This window comes from Gymnoscopelus microlampas (genome assembly GCF_963454915.1).
Source record: "Gymnoscopelus microlampas genome assembly, chromosome: 21".
NCBI classification, from domain to species: domain Eukaryota; kingdom Metazoa; phylum Chordata; class Actinopteri; order Myctophiformes; family Myctophidae; genus Gymnoscopelus; species Gymnoscopelus microlampas.
In genome coordinates, this window is record NC_139958.1 from 39,698,282 (window position 1) to 39,724,606 (window position 26,325).

Consider the following 26,325-nt stretch of genomic DNA (forward strand, 5'->3'; position numbering starts at 1 on the left):
ATGTTTGACACAGTTCGAGGGTGCCCTGACACACCATCTCTCATGCCAGACAACTCCTCCACAATCGGAGAAAGAATGCTTACGCCGTGGACCCCCCCTCCAGGGGTCCTTGAGGGGGTTCCATAGCGCTTATAACCCATTCAACGCCGGAACGCATCTCTGCCATTTTAGATTTCTTTGGGCTATTCAAAAATAGCAGATCTACAAGCTCATAGCGCGGCACCGAGTGCCGCGCTATGAGCTTGTGGATCTGCTATTTTTGAAAAATCGTGAAGATTTGTGCAAATCTTTGAATATATATGTATTTTTTTAAAGCAAACATTTGTAACTCAAATCTTTGCTCCTGGGGGGTTCCTGGAACAACATATTTTACAAATGTTTGCTTTAATAAAATATATACATTCAAAGATGTGCGCGCTATGAGCTTGTATATCTGCCATTTTTTAACAGCTAAAGAAATAGGGGGTTCCAGGGGTCCCCGCAGCTAAACGACTGATAGTTAGGAACCAAATGGACCCTATAAGGGTAGCTGGATACGACACCAGAACGACCAAAGTTAAGTTCGTTTTGGGAGGGCTCCCCGACCCCGTAAAAAAATAAAATAAAAAAAAAGGTCACAGCCACAGAACAGTTCTGTGTTCTGGAAGCCAGACCCCGCACACACACCACGGCTTGTGCTGTTGGCGGCGAGCGCCTGTACTGTAGTACACTACAGCTAGAGCACTGCTGGAACCCATGGTTGAACCAATACCTGGATATCGCCACCGCGACGCACTTGTGAGGAATTTGCAGGTGGTGGAAAAAGTACTCACATTTTTGTACTTAAAGGATCTACACTTGAATCTAAAAAAAAATTGAACTGAAAAACGGGAGGGATTGTACCGCTAGCGACGTCACTTTCGGGGCCAACTCAGTTTGGCCTGTTAGGAGACCAATTTACATAAAAAACCCAGATATGCTGTGAAAGCCTGAGTGCTCAAACTGGGGTATTTTTGGGGATAGAAGAGAGGTAGGGGAGACCAAAAACACACAAAAAAGAAGGAAAAGTTAAAATTCATGGTGTAGTCCCTTTAACTCATTGAGTGCCACAATCCGTCAAATCCGTCACGTGGCCTGACGCCCAGAGCGCCACAATCCGTCAAATCCGTCATAAAAAAAAATTCAAAAAAAAAAAAAATTCAAAATAAGTTTTTTTTTTTGGGGGGAAAAACATGTTCAGAACCCAAGATATGATGATTTGAAGATTTGCTGCTCCATCCACTCCTTGTTTAACCTATAACTTAAAAAGGCTGTATCTCGCTTCCTAAGCACTTTTTTTTTACAATGAATTTTGGCTGTGGCACTCAGAGCCAAAATTCCATAAACATGAATAAAAAAGCTTGGCACTGAATGAGTTAAGTGAAAGTATCGATACTGCAACGTTGAAGTAACACTGAAAATGTGACAGCGTAGTGTGTGAATGCGATAGATAACCCTGTCCACTTCCGACACGTGTGACAGCGGTCTTGCAGAAATGACAGACGAGGTCGGGGTTGTGGTGGGTTCTAATCTCTCCGCCCAGCTCAGACCAATGTAATGTCACACCATAGGACATGTTATGTGACAAAGTGTCTGTCACTGTTTGTGTGACTTATGGCTGCGTGAGAGTGCAAAATGCATAGTGTCACAGGCAGCTGTGCTCACTCAGGCTAATAGAGAAGCAAGTTGTCAAATGTGGTTGACGCGCGAACGAATGTCATTTTAACCCATTCAATCTGGGAACGCATCTGTGTCATTTTAGATGTATTTGGCTGTTCAAAAATAGCAGATCTGCTATTTTTGATTTTTTTTTTGAATATATATACATTTTTAACTCAAATCTTTGCTTCTGAGGGTCCCTGGAACAAAATATTTTGAGATGGAGGGATCTGCGGACAAATACATATCATTTTGGGTGGTTCTTGACATGAAATCTGAGAAATTTGAGAACCACTGATGTGATAACATACTTTTTTTTTTTTTAATAAAAACTGGATTTAGAGGACATTTGTAGAATCCCCAGTAGCAAAGATTTCAGTTAAAAATGTTTGCTTGAAAAAACTATGTATATGTATAGTTAAAGATTTGCAAAAATGTGATGATTTTTCAAAGAAATAGCAGATCTACACGCTCATAGCGCGGCACTCTGTGCCATGCCGCACTATGAGCTTGTAGATCTGCTATTGAATAGCCCAAAGTATAAAATAATTATAGCTAAAAATCTAAAATGACACGGCTATGCGATCCCGGATTGAATGGGTTAACTGCGTTTTCACTCTACTACCCCAACACCATGAGCATCAATTCATTCATTCATTGTCGTTATTATTTTACCGTACGCTTCATAATAGGATACACATAATGAGCATAAAGGTTGTCTCAAAAGTAACTAAACACATAAATAATTAGTCACTCTGCAAAACTAGAGATTGATGCTGCGTTCACTCCGGCAGCTACAAAGATACTGTCTACCATTATTTTTCAATGGAGGCCAGCGACATGAAGATACTGTACAAACATTACATGCAACGTTTGGAGCTGCTACAAAAGGTACAAAAAAGGTTGAGCTGGTGTCAACTTCAGCAACATAGACGCAACAAAGCTCCAAATATGCCGTGCAGCTTTGTATCTGTCAGTGTGAACGCAGCGATAGGATGTCCAGCGAGAAAACAATGTTGTAGCATAAAATAAAATGTTATCAAACTGAAACATTCATTAAGGATGAAGCTACAGTAGGTTACATTAATGTAATGTCATTTCAATAGGCTCTATGCACAGCAGCCATATTGTGAAGACATTCACAGGTGTTACCAATGATACTAATGAAGGCTCTGTTCCATTCTGGACAAACAGAGTCAGGGTGCTGACTCACTGGGAACACTTTGCTACACCAGTGGGTCTAAAATTTGGGTCCAGGGACCCTCATGGTTCCTTGAGGGGTTTCCAAATGGCCCCTTACGAGTGTGTAACTCTGAGTGTACAAATGGAACCAAATGGACCCTTACGGGTCCATTTGGTTCCATTTGTACACTCTCAGAGTTATGGGGGTCGTGGAAATTAAAAAGTCTGAGAACCACTGTGCTACACTAAATGGAACAGAACCTTCATTAGTATCATTGGTAACACCTGTGAAGGAAGTGATAATATGGCTGCTGTGCATAGAGCCTATTAACGCCCTTCTTCGTTGTAGAAGAGTACTGTGCAAAAGTAGCAAACAATTGCATATTTACAAGCTCACACACAAGTTAAAACATTTTGCTATGTTTTAACGTTGCTATATTTAAAACATTTTGAAAGTAGAAGGGAAAAGTGGTCAAGTATGTGTGGGTTTTATAAATATTGAGCCAATGAAAAGTATTAACAAGAGTGACTAAATAATAACTACATTGGATCCATTGGAACGCGAGTTCTTTCCTGAACAGTGACGGTTTAAACTGGCACCATGCCAGGAAACATCTGACTGACCCCAGGATTCCTGGGGGACGCATCGCAACCAGCTGGGCTTTCCTGTAGACCAGTGGTTCTCCAACATTTTGCATGTCAAGGACCTCGAAAATGACATGTATTTGGCCGCCGACCCCCATCTCAAAATAGTTTGATCCAGGGACCCCCAGAAGCAAAGATTTGAGTTACAAATGTTTGCAAAATATGTATATTCAAAGCACAACATTTCACAATACAACACATGTTTGTGTTGTTAAAAAAATTATGAAAATGTGTCCCAAAAAAAAATCAACACTGATTGAAAATAGCCGATATCGGGTTAAAGTGTTTGGACCTATTTTGACGCTATATTAACCATTTTATTCTGGGGACCCCCTGGAATAACCTCAAGGACCCCTGGGGGTCCCTGGTCCCCACTTTGAGAACCTCTCATCATCACCATTGTATGTTCCAATGTTCAATGCCAAAAAAAAAATAAAAAAAAATAATTAATCATAATTATTTGAACCGGCAAAAAGCCTGGGGGCGGGATTTGAACCCGGGTCAGCTGTGGGAAGGACCCTATAGCCTTATTTCTGTGGTACGAACGTGCTCATAGAATCAATAAGTCCAGGCACATGCAGAGTGGGGGGGAGGGGTGATTAATTAATCATTGTGAGCTTGTAGATCTGCTATTTTCATTGAATGTTCGCCCCCAGAATAGGGACGCAATGGGTCCATGTGTTTAAAATTAGATTATAATATTAAATAGATTCAATTGAACATTCAGTCTCTGGTCTGGACTCCTGACACCGCACACACACACACACACACACACACACACACACACACAATTTAGGCTAATGATGACAGAAATAGTGACAGAAAATGCATTATTATTGTCCGTACGACCGACTCACTCCAACCACCCCGCCCCGCCCCCAACCAAGGAGAGAGACTGGCCGCCGTGTTCGGTGATGTCACAGCAATGATTTGCAGTGCATTCTGGGATGACAACTAAGAGAGGAAGCCAGACAATTATCTCCTCAAGAACTAACTTGTTGCAAAAGCTCCAAATGACCCCGCCGCTGCAAGCCTGCTACAGTTTATGTCACTGGCATGGATCCTCAGTCGTAATAATCCTTGATTCTACAAATGCCTTCTAAATCAGTAGTCCTCAAACTTTTCCGTGCCAAGGACCCCCACATTGATATATTTATTTGGCTGTGGACCCCCCCCCCCCCCCCCCCCATCTGAAAATGTTTTGTGCCAGGGACCCCCAGAAGAAGATTTGTGTTAAAAAAAAAATCTAAATGCAGGTTTCTGCCTAACAATGATATTATGTGATTATGTGCTTTTATGTTTGTGTACTTCTACTGTATTCGTTATGCAAATGTATTTAATTTAGCTGTGGACAAACCCAGTTACCATGAAGAGGATTGGTTTGATAAAATGCATTCAAATAGCATGTTTATGATGATTTGATGCAAAGAAATCATTTATCTCCAGAACTGGGTGATTGATTATAGTTACAAATCCCCAAAGCCAAGAGTAATGGGATCGTTTTTTTGAACCTATACATTCAGTTTATTCTGTAAGAGAGTTTGATTTGCTGATGAGTTTGATTTGGAAATGTTATTCGGAGCTTTCTTTAAAAAGTCACAAATGCGAGTGTAAATGAGTGGAGAAGAGATACTGGCTACTCTATCCACCTGTTTCCTAGGCTTGTGTTTTCCACTTCCTGTCGGATTTCATTGGATATCATTAGTCATCTGACCGGTTTCATTGGATTTCATTGGATCAAAAGACAGGAAGTGGAACACAGTGAAAAGCCTAGGAAACAGGTGGATAGCAAGAAAAATACATACATTAAAGGACTAGTTCACCCAAAAAAAATGACTTGTTTTCATGGAGATTTTTTAGTTTTTGTCACATTCGTGAGCCAATAATTTGATGATAATAATAAAGATGCTAATGTATCCGGTAGGAGACACAAAGGAGACTTTTTGTGTCTCCTATCGGAGAGACCACCGGTCTATTGGCTTAGGAATGCCATAAAAACTAAAAAGCCTCCAAGAATTCAATGATTCATGGGGTGTGTATTTGATAGAAAATAAGTAATTTGGGTGAACTACTCCTTTAAAAACTATTTGCTCCAATGTTTACAAACATTAACAACATAAACAAACCTATCCCAGACCCCCAAAATACATGCAATCCAAGTTCAAACTCATTCATGTGTGGTTGTCACTTGCCGAAAATAGCCAATATATATATCAGCTATTTTTAGTAGCCAACACCATGGAAATCCCAGAGTGTACGATCCTTCCAGGTTCATTTGGTTACATTTTGTACACTCCCAGAGTTATAAATGGTTAGAATAAGACTGTCCTGAGCGCACACACAAACACACACACACACACACACACACAAACGTGTGTAATACTATACGTGTGCGGACATAAACATTGTAGGACAGCATTGAAAATAGCAGTGTGTGTATGTGTGTGTGTGTGTCACAGAAAGCATCTGTGTCATTTCTAGATTTCTTTGGCTATTAAAAAATAGCAGATATACAAGCTCGTAGCGCGGCACCGAGTGCCGCGCTACGAGCTTGTAGATCTGCTATTTTTTTTTTTAATCGTGAAAATGTCTATCGTTTTTGAAAAATCGTGAAAATGTCTATTGTTTTTGAAAAATCGTTAAAATGTCTATTGTTTTTGAAAAATCGTGAAAATCTTTGATTTAAAGCGAAAAACAATGTCTACAACAATGTCTATTCCTCAAATTCTACAACATTTGTGAGGAAATGTGGTCCTCACAAAGATAGTAAGACAAACACACAGTGCGGTGCAGCCTTTAAATAGTAGTGATGGATTTAGAGGAGGCAGCGCAGGCTGAGCTGAACCATGGCTCCATTCCATCCCACATTCCAATGGAATTCCACTAGCATTCTGAGAGCTCTACCCTCTCTCTCTCTCTGTCTCTCTCTCACACACACACACACACACACACACACACACACACACACACACACACACACACACACACACACACACACACACAAAAGTGGTGGAAAGTAAATACATTTACTAAAGCGCTGTACTAAAGTAACATTTTGAGGTACTTTTAATTTACTGGAGTATTTCCAATTTGCAGTACTTTTACTCCACTACATCTCAGAGGCAAATATTGTACTTTGACTCCACTATTATTTGACAACTTCAGTTAGTTACTTTGTAGATTTTGAAAACATACATTAACCACTTGACTTCAGCCCTATATACATTTCGGCTATTTGAAAATAGCCGATCTACAAGCTCACAATGCGTCTCATGCTATTTTCAAAAGATTTTATTTATTTTATCCATTTAAAAACTTGTGAAAGTAAATTTTGAATTCCGGACTTTTACTTCTACATTGCAGTATTGATACTTTTTTTACTTAAGTAAAAAAAATTGAGTACTTTTACCACTGCACACACACTTTCTCATTCTTTCTCTTTCTCTCTCAAGTGTGTGTGTATTTATCTCCCTCTGTCTGCCTCTATCTCTCCCTAGCTCCTGCTCTCACCCCTCTGTGTGTGTGTGTGTGTGTGTGTGTGTGTGTGTGTGTGTGTGTGTGTGTGTGTGTGTGTGTGTGTGTGTGTGTGTGTGTGTGTGTGTGTGTGTGTGTGTGTGTGTGTGTGTGTGTGTGTGTCTCTCTCTCTCCCCCCTCCTCTCCCCTCTCTAACATCCTCTCTCTCTCCCTCTCTGACAGAGCAGTGGATCACAGTCATTTCATTGGCTCCCAGAGGAGTGCAGGAATGCAGAGAGGGAAACAGCCAATCCCAACGTCTCTGGCGACATCATCTACATAACCTGACGCTACAGCTACAGCTACTCCACATTTGAATCTGTTGTGATTGTGAGCTTGTAGATCTGCTATTTACATAAAGTATCAAGTATATCAAATTGTTACATTGTTTTATACTTTGGCTATTCAAAAAAAGCAGATATACAAGCTTGTAGATCTGACATTTCTGAAAAAAATTGAAAATGTGTCCAAATCTTCTAGGCTATGACATCCCTAACCAGTATTACTGTTAGATTAGTACAAGCTATGAGCTTGTAGATCTGCTATTTTTTTCAATCTTGAACATTTTAGCTTATTTTTGAATATATAGGCCTATATATATATGTTTTTAAGTGAACATTTGTAACTCAAATCAACTCAAATCTTTGCTTCTGGGGGTCCCTGGAACTAAATATTTTGAGATGGGGGTCCGCGACCAAATACATATCATTTTGGGGGTCCTTGACATGAAAAAGTTTGAGAGCCACTGATATTAGAGCAACATGTTTCAGAAAAAAACTGTTTTGATTGTCTGATTTGTCTGATTTAGAAGACATTTGTAGAATCCCCAGAAGCAAAGATTTGAGTTAAAAATGTTCGCTTTAAAAGATATATATATATATATATTCAAAGGTTTGCACAAATTTTCACGATTTTTCTAAAACGGCAGATCTACAAGCTCATAGCGCGGCACACAGACGCGTTCCCGGTCTTAATGGGTTGAGCCAGCGAAGAGCAGTGTGGAAGCTGTGTGTGGTTCTTCTCACATGAGTGTGCAGAAACAGAGCAAACACACACACAGTGACGTGTGGTGGCGTGTGAACACACACACACACACACACACAACCACAGCGTGAAACACTGGGCCTATATTTACACCATCACCACCAAGCAGTCTACTGCTGCTGCTGCTACTAATGACAGTAATTACAAGGCATCACCACATTTAGCTGATGATTAATTGTCTTCAAACTAGTTGTGATTAATGATGTATTTGATTGTTTGTTTGTTGCATTGAACATTGGAACATAAACATTGCAATCAAAATAGCCCGTCTACAAGCTTGTAAACCTACTACTTTAGCTTTTTTTTACAGGTTGATAGTGGCTAAAAGAGCACGGGCGACAACATGGAAATTATGGAAATATAACATTTGCTGTGTAACTCAGAGTGTAGTCCATTTGGTTCCATTTGTACACAGAGGTTGACACTAAGGTCTCAGAGGCACTTGCCCGTCGGGCAAGTACAGGTCATGTTCACTTAACCGAAAAGTTAATTCTTAGAACAAATTAATGTTAAATCTAATCGATAACTTCAGAGTGGCGACAGTCACTTTGAAAAACAGAATGAGTGCATGCTGCTAGTTGTAAAAAAAGGTAGCATTGTCCTTCATGAATAGGCAATAATATTGAATGAAGACCGAATGCACTTGCCTGTCGGGCAACCTGAAAGCAAACTCCACTTGCGTTTTGTTCACTTGCCACGGGCAGTCGGGCAACCGTTAGTGTCAACCCCCTGTGTACACTCTCGGATTCAAATGGACACCGAGGATTTTACAGTGTAGATTGGGGGGGGGGGTCCCAGCGACAAACATGGTATCAAACAGGGGTCTGTGGTGTGGTCTAATGCATATCAAACTGGGGGTCCTTTAAAAAAAAGGACGTAAAAAAAGTTGAGAATCACTGGTTTTCTGTCTGTCTGTCTGTCTGTCTCTCCCTCCCTCTCCATCTGTCTGTCTGTGCCTCTGTCTGTCTCCCTCTCCCTCTGTCTGTCTAATTTCAAATCCTCCCACAAAAGATGGCTGAATGATAGCAGGTCCTATTCATACCGCTATGTCCTAACTGTAACATCATCCAGACTTGTCACTTTTATATTTGTCCAGGCTTCACATATACATTACTGTTCATACTATTGTGTTTTGTGTCATTTCGAAAAGGACCACAACGGAAAAACACTTTCAAGCTTTCTCGTGTTCATGCTTTTGACTGTTGTATGCACGTGTTTTAGCTTGTACATGCACTTATGTCAATAAAAAAATCTATTAAATCAATCAGTCAGTCAGTCAGTCAGTGACTAGGCCAGTCCATCAGTCAGTCAGTCTTATCCGTCCCTCCGTCCGTCCATCCGTCTGTGCTGAAAATAACTCAGTATGTAATCCATGGATTCTCAGCAGCTTTGTAACCAACTGTCACGTCATACGCCAGGCACAACGCCCCACGTTAAAGCCACGATCAGCGATCCAAATAGCAATCGGATCTGTTGAAAACTATCCCAGGATTTTGCCTTTCAAAATGTCTGGCGGGCCGGGGGGGAGAGAATGCTTAACGTCTCATCAAGCGGCTGGTTGAGATAGCAGCACACACGGCCATTACACTGACACGTCTCTGAGCCAAAACGCAATCCAATGCGACCAGTCGACGGCTGAAAAACACAGCATTTTGCACGGACCGGGGGCCGGCGCTTAGCGCTGTCCAAATATGGCCGCGTGCGGCGTGGAAGTAAACATGTACCCAAATCCACACAACTCCTAAACTGGGAAGCACGGAGGAATGTGCTGACAATGGCAGCCATGCCTCGACTGTCAAATAACAGAGTGGTGATTTAACTCTGGGAGTCGAGAGCGAACACAACCAAATGCACCCACAAGGGTGTGTTCAGTGGCTGGGAGAAGATGAAAAATGTTTTTGTTTTTTTTACATGAAATGATCTGTTACGAGTAAAAAGTCCTGTGTTCAAAATGTTACAAATGCCTTCATGAAAATGAAGACATTTTTTCTACAGGGTCTAGTTCAAAGGAACAGTTGTTTAAATCAGATGTTCTCAAACGTTTTCATGTCAAGCACCCCCCAAATTGATATGCATTTGGAAACATATTTTGTGCCAGGGACCCCCCGTGCAATATTTGTGATGTTGAAACGTATTCTATGGTTGCAGAACTTGAGCAAAAATCAAATTATTCTGCCAAAAAATGTCATAGTTGGGGAAAATATGCGTCAACAAAAACTAGGGGGTGGCAAACGCCACTCTCTGTCTGTACAATGCTTCAAGTGTGTGTGGGGTCTAGCATTCAGAACTTCATTCTGAGGGAGTATAAAAACGCTGTGGTCCTCTCCGAACTTTCTTTGGATTGACAAGTCCTTCCGAAGCCAAAAAAGGTTCTTGTTCGGTCGCAGTATGTACAGTACAGTAGCAGCTGCCTTAACACCAGACCAAACAAGACAGGGTCTTGGCCTACTGTGCAAGAATCTGATCTGTGTTGTAATGTTGGCCAGATTATCCACCAACAGATACAACACAAAACTCTGGGGTATGCACATACAGTATCACCCGGCCCCATCATGAATGCTAAATGGCACCTTTCTCTAAAGCGCTTCACAATGTGCATTACATTCACACACACACACACACACACACACACACCCACACCCATGTTCACACACACATTCACACACACCGACGGCACAGGACACCATGCAAGGCAGAAGGCTCTCATCAGGTGCAGTTTAAGGCAGCTCTCCATCGCCCGGATTTAGTCCCGACTCGGCGGCGGGAGGCGTTGGAAAGCGCCTGCTGCCGACAACTTGTTGTCGGTTAGCGTCCGGACCTCTATCGACCCGACGATGAGAAACCGAGCATGTTCAGTCTTTTGGGCTGACTGGTAGAGCCGTGGGTTAGTGAAGAGGGAGGAGAGAGGGGGGTTAAACGTTTGGTCCGAGCCGGCTTCGGTGTTGCCAGATTCTGTGAGTGAAACAAGCGACCAGGTCTATGAAAACAAGCCAACTTGAGTCCTATTATATCAGCTATTTTCAAAAAGAATCTTGAAAGCAAGCCCGAATAAGCAACTACACTTCAGAAACAAGCCCAAGCTAAAGCAACCAGCAACTATGAATATTTACAAGCGACTTTACAGGAAAACAAGCCCAAAGTCGCTTATAATAAGCAGACCTGGCAACACGGGCAGGCCAGCCTGCCAGCTCTAAGGCATTAGCACAACAATGTGCACATCGGCCGACTGCTTATGCTGAACTAAATGCCAACTTTTGCCAACATACTGCCAGTCTGTTGCAGTCTGAAGCGGTCTGAAGTAGTCTGTTTGGTGGAGAGTCACCGTTAGGGGTTCAGGGTCTTGCTCAAGGACACTTTGACACAGGGGGAGCCGGGGATCGAGCCAGGGATCGAACCGGGAACCTTCCGATTTCCAAGTGGCCGCTCTACCTCCTCACACACACACACACACACACACACGCTCTTCCAGATGGCTCGCCTCCTAGGCACCTTGCTATAAAAATGATAATAATAAAACCATGCATTGATTCACAGACAAGTATTTGTGTTGTTGTATAAATAAGCCATAAATACATATATGACACATAAGTGATACATGTGTTATGTAGTTAAAAGCTGTTTTTATGAAGCTCCCCCCATCCGACCCCACCAGACTGCACACACACACACACACCAAACAACTGTTAACTAACATGCTACTTCCATTATTACCATGCCTGCAGCCTTCCTGTGTGTGTGTGTGTGTGTGTGTGTGTGTGTGTGTGTGTGTGTGTGTGTGTGTGTGTGTGTGTGTGTGTGTGTGTGTGTGTGTGTGTGTGTGTGTGTGTGTGTGTGTGTGTGTGTGTGTGTGTGTGTGTGTGTGTGTGTGTGTGTGTACTTGTGAGGGCCACAAGTATAATAGCATTTGAGAAACAGACATTCATAAGAGAAATGGTTGTTTTATAGTTTAAAAAAAAGGTTTGAGGAGTTTAGGATTACAAATAGGAAGGTTAGGGTTAGGATCAGACATTTAGAGGTTAGGTTTTGGGATTGCGGTTGGATATAATGCCTGAAATGTACTTTGGTTTCGTGCACCGAAAAAAGCCGATCTACATGCTCACAAGTGTGTGTGCGCGCGCAAGAAGAGAGAGAAGGCTGAGGGATGAGGACAAAATCACGACCAAATGCCTCAATATCCATATCATGATGATCATATCATCACACAATCGATATTATTGTGGGAATGTCTATTGGTGTATTCATAAAAGTATTTACACATAAGTATTGACACATAATCATCAGTAATTACTATATAATAAAATCATTGCTGTCGGGTGTAAACTTTGTACGTCCAAAACCGTTTTGGACAGATAGACAGGAAATGGAGAGAGCGAGACGGGGAGTGACACGCAGCAAAGGTCGTCGGGATTGGGACTTGAACCCGTAATGCAGCCTTGGTGCCCGGACCGCTAGGCCAGCGGTCCGGGCCAAAAAACGTTTTAAAAAAAACAAACATTTAAAACAGTGAAAATAGCCGGTCTACAAATAGCCGATCTACAAGCTCACAATGCGTCGTTGTGAGCTTGTAGATCTGCTGTTTTCACTACCTTTGTTCCGACACTCTTGTACGATGGAGTAGGGCATTAAGAAACAAAAGATGGAGATGCAAGGTTTCTGCCCGACAGGCAGCGACGATATAATAAATAATAAGTAAGACAGAACATCTAGAACAGTCAGGTGAGTTCAGAAAATGACATCACTTCAGTGTAATGCAGCATTTAAGACCACTTTAACCCTGGAGACTGTATTTTGGGGCATGTTATTACAGGCCAAAAACCTTCCAAATATTTTCAAAATGTATCCCAAATCTTTAAAAAAAAAAAAAAAAACTACAAGCTCACAACGCATCAGGATTTTTAAAAAAGTATAATAAGAGTTTAAGTGATTCAAAGCAGGTAAAGACTTATTCATTCAGAATGACATAATTCACATCAGAGATTCCAACTTAACTGTCTACATGGATAAAAGTAATCCTTGTTTACGTGCCTCAGGGCATGTAATCACAATATTATTTTTGACATGCACAAAGTGGATCAGTTTTTTTCCTGTAAACTTTCCAACCAGAGACCAACCTGAACCAACTAGAGAGAAAAGATCGGAATAAGTGTTTAAATGCTGATATGTTCCTATTGATCTGGAAAGGATCCCTGGCTAATAAGCCAACTAAAATGTCAAATAAAAAACACCTTAAATACTTTAGTTATTTTAGAAATAGTCCATATTTTACTCAAGGGGGACACCGGCTGTCACAAGTTGATGTAAAAAAAACGTGCCAGTTGATGCACGTCCGAATAAAAAACAAGTTTATACTTCCTAAGGTTAATATGAACATCAAAACAATATTTTAAATATGTTTTATTAGCTAAATGCATTCCATAGGGCTGGGCCACACATGGAAAAATGACATCATCAACCTGCAACGGCTGTTGTCCCCCTTGAGTAAAAGATGAACGATTGCTTAGTTATAGAGGGTAATTATAACGTATTAAGGCATGTTTGGCTTATTAGCCACGGATCCTTTGAATATGAAAAGATTTAAACCATCCCTCTCAACCAGAATGAGAATTGGGATATTCTCTTCCAATTGACGTGTTTACATGAGCCGTCATTCTGGATATAAGTGAAATATTAGGGTCCATGTACAATGCAGTTTTCAAGGCGCACCATTGCTCCGATCCGCACCACAAACACTGTTCAGGGGCCTGCCATGAGAATAGTCTCACCAGGGGCCATGGGGGACAACCCAGCTTATTATCAGGGGCCCCTAGCTAGGGACCACGTTCTACACAACTCAGCTTATTGCTGCCAGGGGCCATCCTGTACAATCCAGCTTGCAGGTCAGGGGCCGTCAGTCAGGGGCCACACATTGTCAATGTGTGGTTTCTCCAATCCAAAACGTGGCACAAGCACTGTTCAGGGGTCTGGCACGACAATAGTCACACACAAAATAACAACTAAATTGCACACCTATGGGGCACTGTGACTACAACAGTGTGTAACACTTCAAAAAAGGCCACAACTCAGTGACCATTGCTCTGATCAGTGCAATATACAGTAGGACTAGATTTAGGAAGTTAGGAAAAGGATGATATCTAATATCAGTAAAAGATGATATCTAGTATCAGTATAATATTGATATATTGCCCAGCCCTAGTCTACTGTGAACAACCTAACTCCAGAATGTATGGGAGGACTGACATGAAACTGGGTGGGAATGGTGCGTTTGAAAAAATGTTGTGCCAGGGAGTCAAGATTTGTGTCATTCTTCAAAAAGCAAGAGTTTTTGAAAATAGCAGATCTACAAGCTCACAACACGTCGCAATGAGACAAGTTGTGAGTGAGCTTTATCCAATTCGTCTGCAAATGTTTTGCTTCATCACTTCTAATGTCATGTGTTTATCCTGTATCCAGTACGAGTTCGCTCTCCTGATTGGATAAAATTGGTATCCCGACCTGAAAATGTATTTTCTGTTTATTGAAGAACTGGAGAGACCCCCGTTGCTGAACAATTATCGGGGGTGGTCCGAACGCAGCACAGGGCGTCATTTCATCTCACTTGGTCACATGCAGAAGCAGCAGCAGTAGCTGACCAGCAGATGTAAATAACCAACTGAGCCGGTTTAATCCATTAAGACCGGGAACGCATCCGTGTCATTTTAAGATTTCTTTGGCTATTCAAAAATAGCAGATCTACAACCTCATAGCGCGCCATCAAGTGCCGCCCCTATGAGCTTGTAGATCTGCTATTTTTGAATAGCCAAATAAATCTTTTAAATCATGGAAAATTTGAGCAAATCTTTGAATATACATATATATATAGGTTTTAAAGCGAACATTTTTAACTGTTCTGTGCTTCTGGGGGTCCCTGGAACAACATAGGTTATTTAGCAACATACTGTTAGGATTTAGATTTATTAGATTATATATTTGGCCGCGGACTCCCATCTCAAAATGTTTTGTTCCAGGGACCCCCCCAGATGTAAAGATTTGAGTTACAAATGTTCGCTTTAAAAAAGAATATATATATATATATATATTATTATTTTTCAAGGATTTACACACATTATTTTGCTCGCCGCGCTATGAGCTTGTAGATCTGCTATTTAAGAAGAAATCTTTAAAATGACACAGATGCGTTCCCAGATTGAATGGGTTAATTTGCAGTGTCCCAGGTTGTAGAGGCCAAAAGTCTACTCATTCACTTCACATCTGTCTTCTTGTACACCGTCATTCTCTCAGTCCTGCCGTGCCCATGCCGTTCCACTCAAGACAGTAGCTATCCAGATAAATATCAAATATCAAACAGGCCCGTCCCGTCCTGTGAGCGACACGGGTGGCTTAAGATTGGATCTATGAACCGCTCACACTATAAGAGGATGAATCATGCCCAACACTCGCTCCCGAACGAGGCTGGGGTACAGAGTGCGGCACGAAGTGTCTTGTAGATCTGCTATTTTTTAATGCTTTCCCGGTTTTAACTCAATCATTGCCAAGAATGACTTTTTTTTCCAAAAAAGGCCCAAACTGCCACGGATGATTTTCACGACTTTTTCTTTTTTGGTGTTTCCACTAGATGGCGCCGTTCCAAAACCTATGCGCCACCATTTCAGGCTCAGACATGGAGAGATCTAGGAGATCACAAGATTTACTCCTCCATCCACTTCCTTCCTTCGCGGAAACACAGTGAAAGCCCCCGTGATTAGCAACCATCAGGGGATCGATCATACTGGAGATAAATATTCTGTTAAAAACGCTGGCAGAAGCTGCACACAGCCAGAAATAAGTCTGGCAGGGAAAGAGTTCATGGGTTTTAAGACGCAAGGAAAGGACACAAGTGAGGGAAACAAGGATATCATTTAAGGACCTGGGACGCACCCTGTGGTGTCCCGGGATCTGAGCTGACTCCATGGAACAACTAACAACATGCTGGAGTTACTAAGATACAGTATGTCCACCGGACGCTGTGCCTTTAAATAAGTGAATGACAATGTATTTCTACATGACTAAAGCAAATGTCACAAACGTCTGTGTCAAGAGTGTTTGAGGAACTGTAGCAACCACAATACTTTGTCGCTGTCGGGCAGAAAGCTTGTATCTCCATATTTTATTTCCAGTATCTCCAGTATTATTATTTTGTAAATTAATCCCCTGCCCTGCTTTATCATACTACAGCGTTCACACAACGTCACGCGAAAGTAGCAAACATAGACGATCTACAAGCTCACAGCACATCACCATGCGTTGGGAACTTGTAGATGCTATTTTATTCGTTTCTTTTTTTTGTTCCAAAGTTTATATGTTTAACTGACAGCGGATAAGTGTGTGCGTGGGTTTTATAAATATTGTACCAATGAAAAACGGATTAACAAGAGCTTGTGAGTAAATAATAACTACACCGTTCTTTTTACAGTTTCTTGAAAATGTTCAGTTTTGGGCATGCAAGCTTTTCACCCGACACGATTTGTGAAAGCAAACTGCAATGTGAAATTGGGTGGCAGAGGTCAACAAGTACACAGGAAGATCACCCTGCCACAACGGATTTCTTTGGCCATTCAAAAATAGCAGATCTACAAGTGCCACGCTATGAGCTTGTAGATCTGCTATTTTTTAATAGCCAAAGAAATCTAAAAATGACACAGATGCAATTCCGGTTGAAATGGGTTAAAAGCACAATGCTTTTGATATCAATGACATTACATGATCCATCCGTCTGTGACATGAAAGTTAGGGGTGTAACAATCGCACTAATCGATTCAATAAATAATACAAAATAATTGATCATTTACTGAGATAACTGATCCCCATTTTGGGCATAGGCAAACAAAAAAAAGGAAAATAATATATAAAAATACTGCAATTAGACAATCTAAAAGCTTGTAGATTTTTCTCGATTATTCAAATAATCTGAAAAGTAATTGATAGAATAATCGCTAAGAAAATACTCAACATTTGCAAGCTGCAACACATTTTTGCACGGGCAAACTTGTGCATGTACACACACGAACACGTTCTCTCTCGTACGCACGTGCACGCACACACACACACGCACACCCATCATCATAAAACGTGTACCAAAGCAATATAAAAGAAGTCCTGGAGAAGAAAAATAAACACCATTTCCCAGAATGCCTCAGCCAGCTGGCCTAACAGAGGTATACTGTGGCGTTTTTCTTTTTCCTTTGACCTTATATTGTCTGGAACAAGAACCAAATATAAAGTAATTTCATCAAACTGAAAAGTAAATGGAATTAACACAAAGTGGAACCTTGTGCTAAAGTGTTGGTGTGCGTGTAACTGTTTTTTAAGTGAACATGCAGCATGTTCACTTAAAAAACAGTAAAAATACCAAGCATATTTCCACAGAGTGAGATAACACTGTTATTAGGACAACTTGTTCAACATGACATTGTACAGTAGCTCTAGATGTTAGTACTAACTATAAACATACTACATTATCTGGTGAAACACAACCGCACACCCGCAAGGCCGAGTGAGACAGAGAAAGTCAAAATCAATGTCTACAAATGTATGTTATTGATGTGGCCTACATCCCGAAGGTCAATTTAAGTCAATTTAAGGTCAATGAGCTTAGGAAATGCTTATCCAATGAGGTGTGTCTAATGACTGTGTCAATATTGGGTGGTAAATAGAGAATGTACATGGGGTCGGGTTTTAACCACGGATAACGTAGTGGAGATTACACTTCTTAAAAGTTAGCCTGGGTAATATATGGATATTATATTGATATCAGATTTAATATCATCTGGGATTTGGGATATAGTAATATTGTGTTGAGTTGTCCTAGTTTTTATCACTTAAGCTCAGTTATACTTTCAAAATGTTACAAAAATGTGAAAATAAACTATCCCCAAGTTCACAATGTGTCTTGTTGTGAACTTGTAAATCGGCTATTTTTGGTATTTTTTTAATGTATTAAAGCGAAAACAATATTGATATGGAGGTTTTTGGTTAAAATATATTGATGTTTGATGTTGTCCATATGGCCCAGCCCTATTAAAGGAATGGTATGTAACGTTGCCCTGTGTTTACACACAACAAAACAATAAATACATGTTGAACAATCATGTCCCCCTCTATACCAGCAGTTAACAGCCACTGGAGTAGTGTTTACCTGCAGAAACACATTGCCCTCTCGCTGTATTGTGGTGTTTTCACCACTTGTTTTGGTAGACAGGGATGTTTTTTGGGCCAACCAAAACAAACACCAAAATACAGCGAGCGGGCAATGTGTTCCTGCAGGTAAACACCACCACTTTTCTAGTGACTGTGATGAACTGCTGGTGTATTGTACTGTACAATTTTGAGATATTTTTTACTTTACTCGAGTATTTCCAATTTTCAGTACTTTTACTTTGACTCCATTACATCTCAGAGGCAAATATCGTACGTTTACTCCACTACAATCATTTGATAACTTTAGTTACTAGTTACTTTGCAGATTTTGATTATTATTACATGCAGTAACCACTTCAGCCCTATATACATTTCGGCCATTTGAAAATAGCCGATCTACAAGCTCACAATGCGTCGCGATGCGACGCATTGTGAGCTTGTAGATCTGCTATTTTCAAAGAGGTTTTTCTACATTCTATACATTTGAAAACGTGTGCAATGAGTACTTTCTACTTGTGGTACTTTAAGTACATTTTGATACCAATGCTTTTACTCAAGAAAATGTTGAATTCCGGACTTTTACCTATACGTAAGAGTATTTCTGCATTGTAGTATTGATACTTTACGTATAAAATGTGAGTACTTTTTCCACATACAATCAAACGGCACACGAGTGCTACTTAAACGTCCATGTGTGTGCCTTGTCTGCAAAGGTGGCAAACAGAGCTGGGGCATGGGCAAATTATGTGCCTTTCCTGCCAAAAAAAAGAATGTGTCGCTAACTGACTGTACTCCCAATGTGATAAGAAGCATTTTGTCCCGCTTGGGTGGAAACCTTGCATGTCCAAAACGGTTCCTTTTTTATCACTTAAAGAAAACCTGTTAAACTACTGAAAATAGACGATCTACAAGTTCACAAAGATCAGCTGTTGTCACTACTTTTTGTGTGACAGTCTTGTATGATTAAGTAGGGCATTGATTTATGAAATAATAAGGGCGGTCGGGTGGCACGGTGGCAAAGTATCTGCCCACCACCGCGGAGTCTAGGGGTTCGAATCCGCCGCGGTGCATCCGGCTTCGCCGAGTGTCTATACGAACACAATTAGCCCGTGGGAAGCCAGGCGGGCAGGGTGATATTTGTCACTATACATAATCCTAAAGGGCTGGGGGGGGGGCGGCACCCGTCAGCGGGGAGTGTTGGGCGGGAAGAGTAGGACGGAGGCCCTATACACATCCTCCCGGTGGGGGCTCCTCACTGGCAGGTGAGTCAGTAGGATACGACAGCTGTGCAAACGCACAGAAATGCGTGAGGGGAGGAATCGATTGGCATGACGACTAAATAGGGGAGGAAAAAAAAGGGGTAAAATACAAAAAACTATAATAATAAATACATCGAAATAAGCAGTGGTGGAAAGTAATTTACTTAAGTACATTTAATTGAAAACTTAGATTTTGATTATTATTACAAAACATACAGTAACCACTTCAGGCCTATATACATTTCGGCCATTTAAAAATAGCAGATCTACAAGCTCACAATGCGTCGTATCGCGACGCATTGTGAGCTTGTAGATCTGCTATTTTTAAAAGATCTTTATACATTTGAAAACTTGAAATGGGACATTCTGCATAATGAGTACTTTAAGTACATTTTGATGCCAATACTTTTGTACTTTTAGAGTACATTTTGAATTCCGGACTTTCACTTGTATTTCTATATTGCAGTATTGATACTTTTACTTAAGTAAAAAAAATGTAGTACTTTTTCCACCACCGGAAATAAGGAGATACAAGGTTTCTGCCTGACAGCAGGGGGGTTTTCAGCTCTCTCATTAATGGTGTGTACATTTGACGTGTGGCTGCTGACTGGCTGTGTGTTTAAACACATGGTCCGAGGCTGCGTGCCAGGAATACACACCCACATGAAGCCAAACAAACATAATACACCCAGTGGCGGAAAGTAACTAAGTGCATTTACTCAAGTACTGCACCTAAGTACAATTTTAATAACCAAAACTGTCAAATAATTAAAGTGGGGTAAAAAAAAAAAAAAAGGTACAATATTTGCCTCTGAGGTGAGTAGTGGAGTAGAAGTATAATAACATATCAAAACATTGAAGTAAATATACCTCAAAATTGTAGTGGAGTACAGCACTTGAATAAATGTACTTAAGTTACTTTCCACCACAGCCACGCCTGAAGCCAAACCAACAGAATAGACGTGCCTGAACCAAACAAACAAAGGTTTACACCACACAGTTGGAGGTGAATTTACCACAGCGCCACAACTACAGCTGAACGATTGGGGAGGAAACATGTGTTTTTTCACACTGATATATTACGATTGTGATTCAATTCATGCTTTAATGGTTAGCAGTATAACTACCACAACATTAGATACTGTATTTGTATATGTTGTTCCAGGGACCCCCAGAAGCAAAGTTACAAATGTACAAATGTTCGCTTTAAAAAAAATATATATATATATAAATTCAAAGATTTTCACACATTTTCACAATAAAAAGAATATAGCAGATCTACAAGCTCATAGCGCAGCTTGTATATCTGCTATTTTTGAATAGCCAAAGAAACCTAAAATGACAGAGATGCGTTCCGAGATTAAATGGGTTAACACATTTTGCTGGGGACCCCCTGGAACCCCGCCAAGGGACCCCTGGGGTCCCCGGACCCCACTTTGAGAACCACTGTCAATCTAAAAAAAAAAAATCTAAAAAAAAAAAGGTACAATATTTGCCTCTGAGGTGAGTAGTGGAGTAGAAGTATAATAACATATCAAAACATTGAAGTAAATATACCTCAAAATTGTAGTGGAGTACAGCACTTGAATAAATGTACTTAAGTTACTTTCCACCACAGCCACGCCTGAAGCCAAACCAACAGAATAGACGTGCCTGAACCAAACAAACAAAGGTTTACACCACACAGTTGGAGGTGAATTTACCACAGCGCCACAACTACAGCTGAACGATTGGGGAGGAAACATGTGTTTTTTCACACTGATATATTACGATTGTGATTCAATTCATGCTTTAATGGTTAGCAGTATAACTACCACAACATTAGATACTGTATTTGTATATGTTGTTCCAGGGACCCCCAGAAGCAAAGTTACAAATGTACAAATGTTCGCTTTAAAAAATATATATATATATATAAATTCAAAGATTTGCACACATTTTCACAATAAAAAGAATATAGCAGATCTACAAGCTCATAGCGCAGCTTGTATATCTGCTATTTTTGAATAGCCAAAGAAACCTAAAATGACAGAGATGCGTTCCGAGATTAAATGGGTTAACACATTTTGCTGGGGACCCCCTGGAACCCCGCCAAGGGACCCCTGGGGTCCCCGGACCCCACTTTGAGAACCACTGTCAATCTAGACAGTGAGCTAAACATGAAAGCATATTGTCCTTTTAGTGTCGGCCTACATGTGTGAGGGTGAAAAGCAATATTGTATTGGATTCATGGATATAATATGCCAACTTACATAAGTGGTCAGGTATGAATGGTATGCACCTAGAACTAATGTAAAGCAGTCAGAAAATACATACCGCCTAAACCATTGGTGCTCTTAGTGGGGTCCGGGGACCCCCAGCAAAAGTAGTTATAGTGTCGCAATCATTTTGACCAATTTATCCATTTATATGTTGGCAATTCAAAAACAGCAGATCTACAAGCTCGTATATCTGCTATTTTAGTCATTTATTTTTACAAATCGTCTCTTCTGGGGGTCCCTGGCAAGACATTTTCAGATTGGGGTCCGCGGCCAATACATATAATTTAACAAGCCAGGTTTTTTTTTATTTACTGTATATCTGTGATCATATGCTGTCGTTTAAAATGTCAACTACATTATTTTTCTACTTTGTATTACATAATGCCTTGCAATGGAGCCAACCTTGCTTTGACAGCATCATGACATGTATAATGCTGGCACATAGCAGTTCTCAAACATTGTTCATGTCAGGGATAGGCCTGTCACAATTATTACATAATCGCTGAATCACAATTTTTGCATCATCCTCATAATCATTTCCATGTTTGAAAAATGTCCATACATTTTCAGAAAATAGTGGAAATAGCAGATATTTTCTATTTAGTAAAGAATTATAACATCAAATGTGTCAGTCATTTCTTTGAATATTGTCTCTGTTGTCTCAAACTGCTACTTTTCAGGATTAAAATTCAAAAATGGCAAAAGTAGCAGATCTACAAGCTCAAAACACAGCCCGAACGAGCACTTTTGATACTTTTGTGAGACACTCTAGTGTGATCATGTATGGTGTTAATTTACCGAAAAACTAAAAAGTTTGAATATGGAGGTTTCTGCCCAACAGCAACGATATTTAGGCCAGGTTATGTGTCAGATGTGCCCTGCGCAACTTGTTTACGAAGCCTTAAAAAGACAAAAAGTTAATTCGTACATGTTCCAATGTCCATAGCCAAAAACACAATTACATTTGTATTGACAATTAACTGTCAGGTAAAATGTCATGATCGTGACAGCCTTAGTCAAGGACCCTAAATTGATATGCATTCGAGCAGTGGTTCTCTGGGGACCAACAGTGGTCCTTGAGGGGGTTCCAGGTGGTCCCCAGCTAAATGATGGAGAGTTGATAACCAAATAGAGTAATGGACCCTAAATAGATCTTTAACTCTTGAGAGCGTAAAATGAAACCAAATGGACCCTTACGGGTCCATTTGGTTTCATTTTGCGCTCTCAAGAGCTACATTATTTAATTAAAGAAGTGTTATTTTGATCAACGTTGGCCTGTTCTCTCTCCTATGGTACCAACATCAATACAGCACGGTGGAATTGTGGAAATCGTATCCAACGATAACATAATATTCTAAGTCTTGGGTCTGAGGCTAAATCTCCTCAAATGGTGGTTCCGAGGCTCAAACGCCGAATAAATAATAGACCTTGATATGAAAAGACAATATGAAACGATTTTGAGCCAGGGACCTCCATAAGAGCAGATGATAGTTTAGATATAGTGCATAGGTGGGGAGAGAGAAAGCTATGAGTCAGTCATTCTTATACTGTACATAGCTATACTCTCATTGGGTTAACTACAAGCCATTGAAATAAGAGTGAAATTAAACCGTTCCTCATTTTGCTGCGGACCCCCTGGAATCCCCTGACGGGACTCCTGGGGGTCCCAGGACCACACATTGAGAACCACTGGTATTACAGGCCTTTCATAATCTCACGCTCTCAAACGCCATACAGTCATTCTCAGTAAAGAAACAAGTAGGCTATAGTAGTAACAGATACAGGAGACTTCAAACAAAAAAAAAGGTCTACTGCAATTCCCAGAATGTAATCTCTTATGCATGAACCATATGCACTGATGTATGTGCGGGCAAATATGGAAGCTTCGCTTCTAGTGTACTGCTGCTGTATAGAAAGAGACACACACACAGAGAGACAGAGAGAGAGACAGAGAGAGAGAGAGAGAGAGAGAGAGAGAGAGAGAGATACAGACAGACAGACAGAGTGAGAGAGAGGCGACAGTTTGAAACACAGAGAGAAAGACAGAGAGAGAGAGAGAGAGAGACAGACAGACAGATACAGACAGAGCGAGACAGAGAGAGACAGAGAGACGGACAGACAGAGAGAGAGAGACAGATAGACAGACAGACAGACAGACACAGAGAGAGACAGAGCGAGACAGAGACAGAGAGAGACAGATAGACAGACAGACCTAGTATTTAAATAATATCCCAACTTAAAGTACCATTGGCCTGTTTTTGTTTTTATGGCCCTACAATAACTATAAGACCCACTGACTGTAGCGTCTGAACAATGACACAACATAATGGCATGACATGATTGCAACAGCCTGCCAAAACGCCACCCTTCCACGATCCCATCCAATAGACAGCCCAATGTGTCATTTCGTTTCAATTTGTAGCAGTGGTGGGAAAAGTACTCAGATATTTTACTTAAGTAAAAGTAGCAATACCACAATACAAATACAAGTTACAAGTAAAAGGCCAAAAGTAAAAGTACAAAAATTATTGAAAATTGCAGATCTACAAGCTCACAACGCCTCGTGATGCGACGCGTTGTGAGCTTGTAGATCTGCTAGTTTCAAATAGCCTAGGTATAAAATAAGGCTAAGGTGGTATGTTTTATAATGTAATAATAATGTATATCTGCAAAGTAACTAGTGACTTAAGTTTTCAAATAATTGTAGTGGAGTAAAAGTATAATGTTTGCCTCTGAGATTTAGTGGAGTAGAAGTAAAAGTACTGAAAAATGGAAATAAAATCCAATAAAGTAAAGATAATTGTACTTAAGTACAGTACTTGAGTATTTAGTTACTTTCCACCACTGCACTGTAGCATCTGAGAAGCGTACAAATGTAACCAAATGGACCCTTGATTTGCACACTTCTCAGACGTCAAACCAACACGTACACATTATTCTACACAATGTGTATCCCTTGCAACAGTCGGCTTGAACAAGGAAATCGCAACACACACACACACACACACACACACACACACACACACCACACCCCGCACACAAGAATGCAGAGCCGGAGGCTGCATAGTTCAGTTTGACCGCTATAACTGCAACTGTCTTACACACGTTGTCATTAAAGCTTTAAATAAATAAAACGCCATTGTAACCGGTAAACGGTTTTGTTGTTGACGTTCATATAGGTTTTGTACAAAACTCAACAACGTCCTGTTCCCAGGGGAGGGGGGCGACCCTGTAGAGTAGAATAATAGCGGCTGTTTATAATAAAACATAATTACAGTCGGTTGTGGAGAAATATGGGTGCGTACGTTGCAAACAAATAATGCAATTCTGGTTTAATATTTAGTCATTTAAACGTTGGAGTGGGGGTTTAAAAAAGGAGCTTGTGTGGGACGCCGTGGTGTCAAACGCTGGAGGAAAAAAAAACTTTTTTTTCTCTCCCTCAAGAACGACCAAAAAACCGTGTGTGTGAGCCCATTTTGAAGGAAGACTCGCCCCAAAACACGCTCACCCGCCAGTGGTTCTTGTATTCTATACAAGTATACTAATTATTGTATTCTTGTTGTATTATATACAAGAATAGCACGAAATTATATCGAACCTTATCCTTTTTAAGTTTTTTTTTCTAATCTTATCCTCAGTACTTAAAAACATGTTTTTTACTGAGGATAAAGTTAGAAATAAGGTTAGGTTTAGGCATAGTTTTACTAAGGATAAGGTTAGAAATACGTTTAGGCATACTGAGGATAATGTTAGAAATAAGGTTAGGTTTAGGCATAGTTTTACTGAGGATAAGGTTAGAAATAAGTTTAGGTTTAGGCATAAATTCACTGAGGTTAAGTTCAGGAATAAGGTTAGGTTTAGGCATAGTTTACTGAGGAATACCAGGTGAATACCGCCGGGTTTGCCCGGGGGGGGGCGACTGTGTTTTGGGACGAGCGTTCTGGTATTCATTTAAACTAGCTTTATTAAACTGTGGAAGTAACGTCGCCAACAAGCTCAGCGTTTTACACACCACGACGGGCGGGTTGGATTTAAAACCCCGTTTAACCCATTTTAAACTAGCTTTATTTCAACTATGGAAGTAACTTTTTCTCCTCTTCTTCTTCTTCTTCCAAGAACGTCAGTCGGACTCGGAAGGAAGTAAAGTTCTGTAAAAACACACCAAAAAAAAACTTTTCGTTATTCAACTCACCTCTGTCTGTCTGTCTGCCTGTCTGTCGCACTGCGCGCCTGTCTGTGTGTCCGTCCTTGTGTGTGTGTGTAATAAGGATCAGAATGCTGTGTATATATATATATAAATATATATATTGAGAGATGTTCTTTAGGGTGAAGGGCAGCCGAGCTCTTTTCTTTTTTTTCTCTTTCTCCTTCCTTCCCTGTTGGGTTCAAACTCCACCCTCCCTCCAGCGCCTTGACGCGCACGCGCGCGGTGTAAATAATAATAATATATATATATATATTTGTTTGTTTTTACAACGCCGTGCACGCGCGCCGTGGTGGAAGAAAGTAGGCTAATACTCGAGTCCTTTTTACATGAATGACTAAAAGTAGATATGTCATACAAAATATAT

At 40.6% G+C, this 26,325-nt stretch overlaps 1 protein-coding gene across 2 annotated transcripts in view; it reads right to left on the reverse strand.

Annotated features, from left to right (window-relative positions):
* The window catches only part of tln1 (talin 1), a 128,288-nt gene extending 102,172 nt beyond the window's left edge, over positions 1-26,116 (reverse strand). Inside the window, exon 1 of one of the 2 annotated variants that reach the window (XM_084047492.1) lies at positions 25,947-26,116. The gene's annotated coding sequence lies outside the window, so the exon portion shown is untranslated. Of the gene's footprint in view, positions 1-25,942 lie in introns of both variants that reach the window. The other variant, XM_084047493.1, reaches the window with a different exon arrangement.
* Positions 26,117-26,325: the final 209 nt, after the last annotated feature.